This window comes from Lycium barbarum, chromosome 5 (assembly GCF_019175385.1).
Source record: "Lycium barbarum isolate Lr01 chromosome 5, ASM1917538v2, whole genome shotgun sequence".
Classification (NCBI taxonomy): domain Eukaryota; kingdom Viridiplantae; phylum Streptophyta; class Magnoliopsida; order Solanales; family Solanaceae; genus Lycium; species Lycium barbarum.
The window spans coordinates 17,526,757-17,535,458 of record NC_083341.1 but is presented as its reverse complement, the minus strand read 5'-3'; the positions used below and the strand labels follow the sequence as shown (position 1 = coordinate 17,535,458).

Genomic DNA, 8,702 nt, shown 5'->3' with positions numbered 1-8,702 from the left:
TTTTAATTAATTGAATCCAACCCCTACCTTCTTCCAGTCCAGCAAATAAGGTGAAATCGTTACCAAAAATAGTAGAAAAAAATGAGATTTAAACATTAGAGTGAACTTGTCATGACACATTAGGACTGAACTTGTCCATTTGTGTACCGCACTATAGTTATGTAAATAAAATATGAGAGAAGTTGTATAATGTTTGAAGTCATAAGAGAAGTATATCTTGCGAGACGAAACTCTGAGATGTATGCGTAATAATCCACAAAAATAGTAATAATTAATTATTTATAAATTTCATATATTAAAGAGATTTATCTATAATTATTCTTTTAATAACCTGATAGTATAATTTTTTTATATTAATGATGTATTTAATATGAACTCATAAATTAAGAGGCAATTGTTAGGCCCAAAACGTCAACAGTACTCACAGACGGCGCATTAGGCTAAATAGTCAAGGCATTAAAATGACATCTAAATATTGTCCACTCTTTTGTTGGCTTAAGTTAACAGGAACACATCTCCCAAAAAATTAGTGTTTGTCAAAATATCCCAAATAGTGGATATCCAAAATATCCCAAAATATCTCAAAATATCTCATGTCCTGTTTCTCTATAAATAGGATGCACAAATGCAATGTTGAAAGAGCAGAAGTAATATAAACTGATATCTCTCTACATATTCTCTCTACATATTTCTTCTGTGTATTTACTTTATAGTTATTATTTTATAACACGTTATCAGCACGAGACTCTGTTATCTCGAGCAAATACTTCAAAACCTCGAAGGTATTGATTTCTTCGTTTTCCTTTACTAATGGCAAATCTTACTAAATGTGAATTTGTAGCCTTAGATATATCCGGTAATAGATATATGTCTTGGATTCTTGATGCCGAGATTCACCTTAATGCGATGGGTCTGGAAGACACCATCAAAGATAAAAATGAGGCATCAAACCAAAACCGTGCTAAGGCAATGATATTCCTCCGCCGTCATCTTGATGAGAATTTGAAAATGGAATATCTCACGGTTAAAGATCCTCTTACGCTGTGGAATGATCTGAAAGATAGATATGATCACCTGAAGATGGTCATACTTCCACAAGCACGTTTTGATTGGCTCCATTTAAGGTTCCAAGACTTTAAATCTGTTAAGGCATATAATTCTGCAATGTTTAAAATTATTTCTCAATTGAAATTATGTGGTGAAAATATTACTGATGATGATATGCTGGAGAAAACATTCTCCACTTTTCCTGCCTCGAGTATGCTCCTGCAGCAGCAATACCGAGAGATGAAGTTCAAGAAATATGCTGAACTAATCTCACATCTTTTAGTGGCTGAACAACATAATGAATTACTGATGAAAAATCATGAAAGCCGACCCACTGGTACTGCCCCATTCCCTGAAGTGAATGAGGCAAATTTTCGCCATTCTAGGCGTGGAAGAGGTCGTGGCCCCAGTCGTGGTCATGGTCGTGGTCGAGGAAGGAATTTTAATCATGATTCTCGTTATGCACCATATAATACCCTTCACCACCAGCAGTGTAAAAGGAAGGATGAAAAGCATGATGTTGTGCAAAAGAAAAATTCAGAAAATAATTGCTTTCGATGTGGAGGAAAAGGGCACTGGGCACGTACCTGTCGTACGCCAAAGCACCTTGTTGATCTATATCAAGCCTCCCTCAAAAGGGCAGAAAATGATGCCGAAGAAAATTTTATTTCTGAAGATAATGTTGAGCCTATGCATTTAGATGTGGCAGATTTCTTTGAAATCCCTGAAGGAAAAATAGATCATCTGATCGGTGATGGATCTGTACTAACTTAGATATTTCATACATGTCATTTGTATTAGCTAATGTGGTTATGTTTCCATATATAAGTAATAAAGTGTGTGTAATACTTTGTCTAATCAAAATATCTACTTCGATGTTTACTTTGCCTATTTTTTCGTTTTGAAGAATATATGGAAAATCCTCAAATATTATTTGGATCAATGACAAATCATGAAGATATTTGTGTGATTGATAGTGGAACAACGCATGCTATATTCAAAGATGAGAAATACTTTTCTCAATTGCGTAGAAAAAGGGGAAATATTAATACAATTTCTGGCAATTCGAAATTAATTGAAGGCTCCGGAAGAGCTACTATATTTCTACCTAAGGGGACGAAACTTGTTATAGAAGATGCACTATTCTCTTCTAGATCCCCAAGAAACTTGTTGAGTTTCAAAGATATCCGCCGTAATGGGTATCACGTTGAGACATTAAATGAAACAAATGATGAATATCTTATCATTACAAAGAATGTCTCCGGCCAGAAATGTGTTTTGGAGAAATTACCAACTTTGTCTTCTGGCCTGTACTATGCAGAAATTAGTACAATGGAAGCACACTCAATCGTAAACCAGAAGTTTAACGATTCAGGAACTTTTGTGCTTTGGCATGACCGAATGGGTCATCCTGGATCAATAATGATGAGACGAATTATTGAAAATTCAAAAGGGCATCCACTTAAGAACCTGAAGATTCTTGAAAGTAGTGAGTTTTCATGTGTCGCTTGTCATCAGGGCAAATTGATAACCAGGCCATCACCAATGAAAGTTGACATTGAATCCCCTGCTTTTCTAGATCGTATACATGGGGATATATGTGGACCTATTCACCCATCTTGTGGGTCATTCAGATATTTTATGGTTATAATAGATGCGTCTTCGAGATGGTCTCATGTGTGCCTCATATCGTCTCGCAACCTGGCGTTTGCGAAATTATTGGCACAAATAATACGCTTAAGGGCACACTTCCCAGATTATCCTATAAAGGCTATACGTCTTGATAATGCTGGAGAATTTACATCCCAAGCTTTTGATGATTATTGTTTATCAGTTGGGATAAAGGTTGAACATCCTGTAGCACATGTTCATACCCAAAATGGCCTTGCTGAGTCATTTATTAAGCGTGTGCAATTGATAGCAAGACCATTACTTATGAAAACACGGTTGCCTACAACCGTCTGGGGTCATGCTATTTTACATGCAGCATCTCTTGTTCGTCTTAGACCGACTCATTATAATAAATACTCCCCGTCACAATTAGTGTTTGGTCATGAACCAAATATTGCTCATCTCCGAATCTTTGGCTGTGCTGTATATGTGCCTGTAGCACCACCACAACGCACTAAGATGGGCCCCCAAAGAAGGTTAGGAATATATGTTGGGTTTGAATCACCCTCCATTATTCGCTATCTTGAGCCATTGACGGGAGATTTATTCACTGCCCGATTTGCAGATTGTCGATTTGATGAAACAAATTTTCCACAATTAGGGGGAGAGAGAAAAGAAATCAAAAGAGAAATTGCGTGGAGAGTTCCATCACTATCTCATTTTGATCCACGTACCCCTATATGTGAGCAGGAGATCCAGAAGATCATCCACTTACAGAAAATAGCAAATCAAATGCCAGACGGATTTACTGATTTGAAAAGAATAACTAAATCACATATCCCTGCAGAGAATGTGCCTATTCGAATTGATGTTCCAAAGGGACAATCTACTAGTGTCATAGACTCTGAATCTCATCCACGCCTGAAGCGTGGTAGGCCATTGGGCTCCAAGGATAAAAATCCAAGAAAAAGAAATACAAACAATGATCAGAATGACACTATGAAAGGATCTCATGAAGAGATTCAAGATCTGATTAATTCTGATATTCCTGAAGAAATCAGCAAACCCGAGACTTCAGTGAGTGAAGAACTATATCGTTCGAAAATTGTGGTGAATAGTGTTTTTGCATATAATGTTGCACTAAATATTATAAAGGGCAGTGAGGATCAGGAACCTCAATCTGTCGGAGAATGTCGACGAAGATATGATTGGCCAAAATGGCAAGAAGCAATTCAATCAGAATTGAATTCACTTGCTAAACGTGAGGTTTTTGGACCTGTAGTCCAAACGCCTAATGGTGTAAAACCAGTTGGTCACAAATGGGTCTTTGTACGGAAAAGAAATGAGAGAAATGAAATTGTGCGATACAAAGCACGCCTTGTTGCACAAGGATTCTCTCAAAGACCCGGCGTCGACTATGAAGAAACATATTCACCAGTTATGGATGCTATAACATTTCGATACCTCATGGGTTTAGCTGTCTATGAAACCCTTGAAATACATCTTATGGATGTGGTTACAGCTTATCTTTATGGTTCACTTGATAATGAAATTTATATGAAAATTCCTGAAGGATATAAAATGCCTGAAGCATTTGGTTTAAAGTCTCGGGAAATGTATTCAATCAGATTACAAAGATCATTATATGGTTTAAAACAATCAGGGCGTATGTGGTATAATCGCCTAAGTGAATACTTGATAAATGAAGGATATATAAATGATGCCATTTGTCCATGTGTTTTTATTAAGAAAACAAAATCAGGGTTCATTATACTTGCTGTTTATGTTGATGACATAAACCTCATTGGAACTCCAGAAGAGCTCCAAAAGGCGATTGAATATTTGAAGAAAGAATTTGAGATGAAAGATCTCGGAAAGACAAAACTCTGTCTTGGTCTGCAAATTGAACATTTCGCAAAAGGGATCTTTATCCATCAATCTGCCTATACTGAGAAAGTTTTAAATCGGTTTTACATGGACAATTCGCATCCTTTAAGTACTCCTATGGTTGTTCGCTCACTTGAAGTGAGCAAAGATCCGTTCCGACCTCAGGAAGAAAACGAAGAGCTACTTGGTCCTGAAGTACCATATCTTAGTGCAATAGGTGCACTTATGTATCTTGCTAATGCTACAAGACCTGACATAGCATTTTCTGTTAATTTGCTAGCAAGATATAGCTCTTCTCCTACACGGAGGCATTGGAACGGGATTAAGCATATATTGCGATATCTGAAGAGAACTAGCGATATGGGTCTGTTTTATACTAACAAAGGTAGTACAGATCTTGTTGGTTATGCAGATGCAGGTTATTTATCTGATCCACATAAAGCTCGATCTCAAACGGGCTATCTGTTTACATGCGGAGGTACTGCTATATCATGGCGATCGACCAAGCAGTCCATTGTTGCTACTTCTTCAAATCATGCTGAGATAATCGCTATTCATGAAGCAAGTAGAGAATGTGTGTGGTTGAGATCAGTAATACATTTCATCAGAGAAAGATGTGGCTTGAAGTGTGATACAAAAATACCCACAGTATTATATGAAGATAATGCTGCATGCATAGCTCAATTAAAAGGAGGTTTCATAAAAGGAGATAGAACAAAGCACATTTCACCAAAGTTATTTTTCACACATGATCTCCAGAAGAATGGTGATATTGATGTGCAACAAATCCGTTCAAGTGACAATCCTGCAGATTTGTTCACTAAATCTTTGCCAACTTCAACTCTTGAGAAGATGATATTCAAGATTGGAATGCGAAGACTCCGACATCTGAATCTTGGTCTTCGTCAGGGGGAGTGAAATACGTGTTGTACTCTTTTTCCCTTAACCAAGTTTTGTCCCATTGGGTTTTCTTGGTAAGGTTTTTAATGAGGCAACTCTCAAAGCGTATTATTAGATATGCGCACTCTTTTTCCTTCATTAGGACTTTTTCCCACAGGATTTTTTCTAATAAGGTTTTAACGAGACACATCATCTATTAATGGATATCCAAGGGGGAGTGTCAAAAATATCCCAAATAGTGGATATCCAAAATATCCCAAAATATCTCAAAATATCTCATGTCCTGTTTCTCTATAAATAGGATGCACAAATGCAATGTTGAAAGAGCAGAAGTAATATAAACTGATATCTCTCTACATATTCTCTCTACATATTTCTTCTGTGTATTTACTTTATAGTTATTATTTTATAACAGTGTTTTAATTGTTGATTGTTAGTTAAGACGCGTAGTTAGTAACTTTATGATAGAGAAGATTATGCCAAATTTATTTAAATGTATTTATGTCTTTGTGCTGTTACAATAATGTATGCTTAAAAGTTAGGTAAACAATTACGCCTTCCGGATAAAAAAAAGAGTTCACTTAGCAAATCAAGAAAAAATTAATCTTGTTTTTCCATATTTGCCCCTATTAAGTGTTATATGATCAAATCTCAATGCCTATTTAATTAGGAGTAGTTTAGTCAAATTACCTTTTTTTTGTCTAGGAGTTAGTATTTTTTTAAGGAGTGTGCAAATGACTAAGTGGGCTCTTTTTTTTATTCGGAGGGGGTAGTTGATTATCGACATAGTCTAATGTATTCAATTAGATGATGATAATACATCGATTTAGTTTGTGATTGTGACTTCCAGTTCTCACATAACCTACAAATTAAAATTATTTAAGTGGTTGGTGCGTTCTTTTAAAAGACGAGGCCGTGAAATTCAAAACTCTGAGTCTGTGTTATTGCATCTTGAATTGTAATTATTTGTTAAATCGATCAAAAAATGCAAGGTAAGTATGTGTCATAAACTTTTATCACTATATTAATTATGATTAATTGACATATCACTACTAAAAAAAAGGGCGTTTTCGATCAAAAAATTTCGACCACGCGCGGTCGAAAAATCAAGAATTTAATTTTTATTTTATTTTCAGTAGGATTTTGACCACACGGGATCGATTTTTTAAAATGACAATTTAAATTTTGTATAAATAATAAATGGGAAACATTTAAATTTAAAAAAAAAATAAAAAAATTCGACCACATGTGATAAAAAATTGGACCACATTTGTATATACACATTTGGAATAGATCTGTTCACGCACACTCCACACTTGACCACATTTGTATTTTTTATTTCTCTCTCTTTCCTCTCTCCCTCTCCTCTCTCTACCCACACCACCAGCCCACCGCCCCACCAGCCCAGACCCTTAACCCACCGCCTTCTGACCACCGCCAATCCACCGTCGGCAGCGCAAGTACGTTTTTTTTTTTTTTAATGTCATGAACACTTATCAATGCATAATAATCTCATGTTATTAGCTACATTACCTTCTATATTTAGTAGATTTGATAACTTTATTTAGTGTTTAATATTTGTTTTAGGGTTTATTTTATGTTATTTTTAGTATAGGAATATAATTTTATGTTTAAAAATAAGAAAATCAGAGAAGGGTGGAAAGGGCAAGTGTAGATCTATGAAAGTTGGGCTGTAATAATGTATTTTTAAGGCATTGTTGGATGTAGTAGGATTATTTATTTATTTTTTAAAAAAAAAAAACATAGAGGTTGATTTTCTGTGCAAAAAAAACAATATTGGTGCAGACCAGCCACTCCATCAATCACAATTGTAATATTTTGGAATAGCAATGATGATTACATCAAGATTCTCCTCTGTTTTTTATCTGGTTTAATTTGTTTGTTTGATTATTTATTTATGTTGTATTTCTTATATTCTTGATGTTAATGTAAAGGTGGAAAAAAAAAATTAAAGTTCTAATTTTCCTTGCAAGTGGATGAGTGAAGAAATCTTCATATCCCTGTTGAAGATGCCTTCTATGATTGAAGATGGGTAAAGTTGTCTCTAAACCGTCATTTGCTCATTAAAGTTCACTATAGCTGCAAATTTACTTTTTCTTTTTTATAATTTAATTCCAGGGAGTTTTATTGGCTATTTATTGATACTCCGCATCTTCGTGGAGAATCAATTTCATTAGTTGACTTTAACTAGTTGGGGACTGAGAAGTAGTTGATCCAAGTTGATGCGGGTGTGTTGTGTTTAAAGCTTTTAGCTTGATTGGTACAACGGTTTTAATTTTGTAGTTTCTAAATTTTGCTATTTATAATTACAGGCGATAACAACTGCATTTTTGTCAGCGGTCAGTGATATAGTGTCTCAGAAGATTACTGGCATTAAGAGACTTCAAATTAGCGCCTTCTTCTTTGGATAATTTATAATAAGTATTTGGAAAAGAAGTTCCATATTCATCTTGTAGTCACTTATCACATCCTTTCTTTTTTCCTGTTAATAGATTATTTTCATTCTTGATCAATGATGATGGCGCAGTTGATCCTAAGGAGTATGAAGCTATGAAGCATCAAGTTGCTCAGCTAACAAGAACACTTAATTCCTCGGAGGCTAGGATGTTGGGTATGCAAGCCCAAATTAATAGTTTATATGGATATGTTTAAATGGATATGTATATTATCTTTAAGGGTTTGAATTTAGTTTTAGTTCGAATTAGAAGTACTTTTAAGTTTATAATGTTTTGAGTGTTTGAATGATGTTTATGATGTTTAAGTGTTTGAATGTAGTTTATGATGTTTAAGTGTTTGAATGTAGTTTTAATTTTAAGTACTTTGAGGTTGAATTTGATTGTTTATAAGTGTTTGAATGGACAATGTTTAAGTGTTCAAGTGTTTGAACATTGTTTATGGTTGTGTTACATTGTTGATGAATTGGATGGCTGTTTTGGTTGATGAATTTGACTATTTGGAAATTGGCAGGTGGGCTGCCAAAAGCAGGCAAATACTGGAAAAAATATTCCAGGTTTTTGACCACAGGTGGTCGAAAATCAGCCTAGATATTTCACAATTTCGACCACATGAGGTCAAAATTGTACCCAGAAAAATTCAATTTCGACCACATGTGATCGAAATTTAGCAAGATTCTTGCCAGATTTCGACCACATGTGATCGAAATTGAATTTTTATTTTCTTTTATATTTAAATATAAATAATGTTTTCGACCACACGTAGTCGAAAAAGTTAAATAT

At 34.9% G+C, this 8,702-nt stretch overlaps 1 long non-coding RNA gene across 2 annotated transcripts; it reads left to right on the top strand.

Moving 5' to 3' along the window:
• The first annotated feature begins 6,637 nt into the window (after positions 1–6,637).
• On the top strand, positions 6,638–8,361 carry LOC132640592 (uncharacterized). 2 transcript variants are annotated; one of them, XR_009582295.1, is made up of 4 exons: positions 6,638–6,905; positions 7,440–7,498; positions 7,585–7,694; positions 7,779–8,361. It is a non-coding gene; the product is annotated as an uncharacterized LOC132640592 (long non-coding RNA). The 2 variants fall into 2 exon arrangements; XR_009582296.1 differs by having other exon boundaries at positions 7,401–7,498.
• Positions 8,362–8,702: the final 341 nt, after the last annotated feature.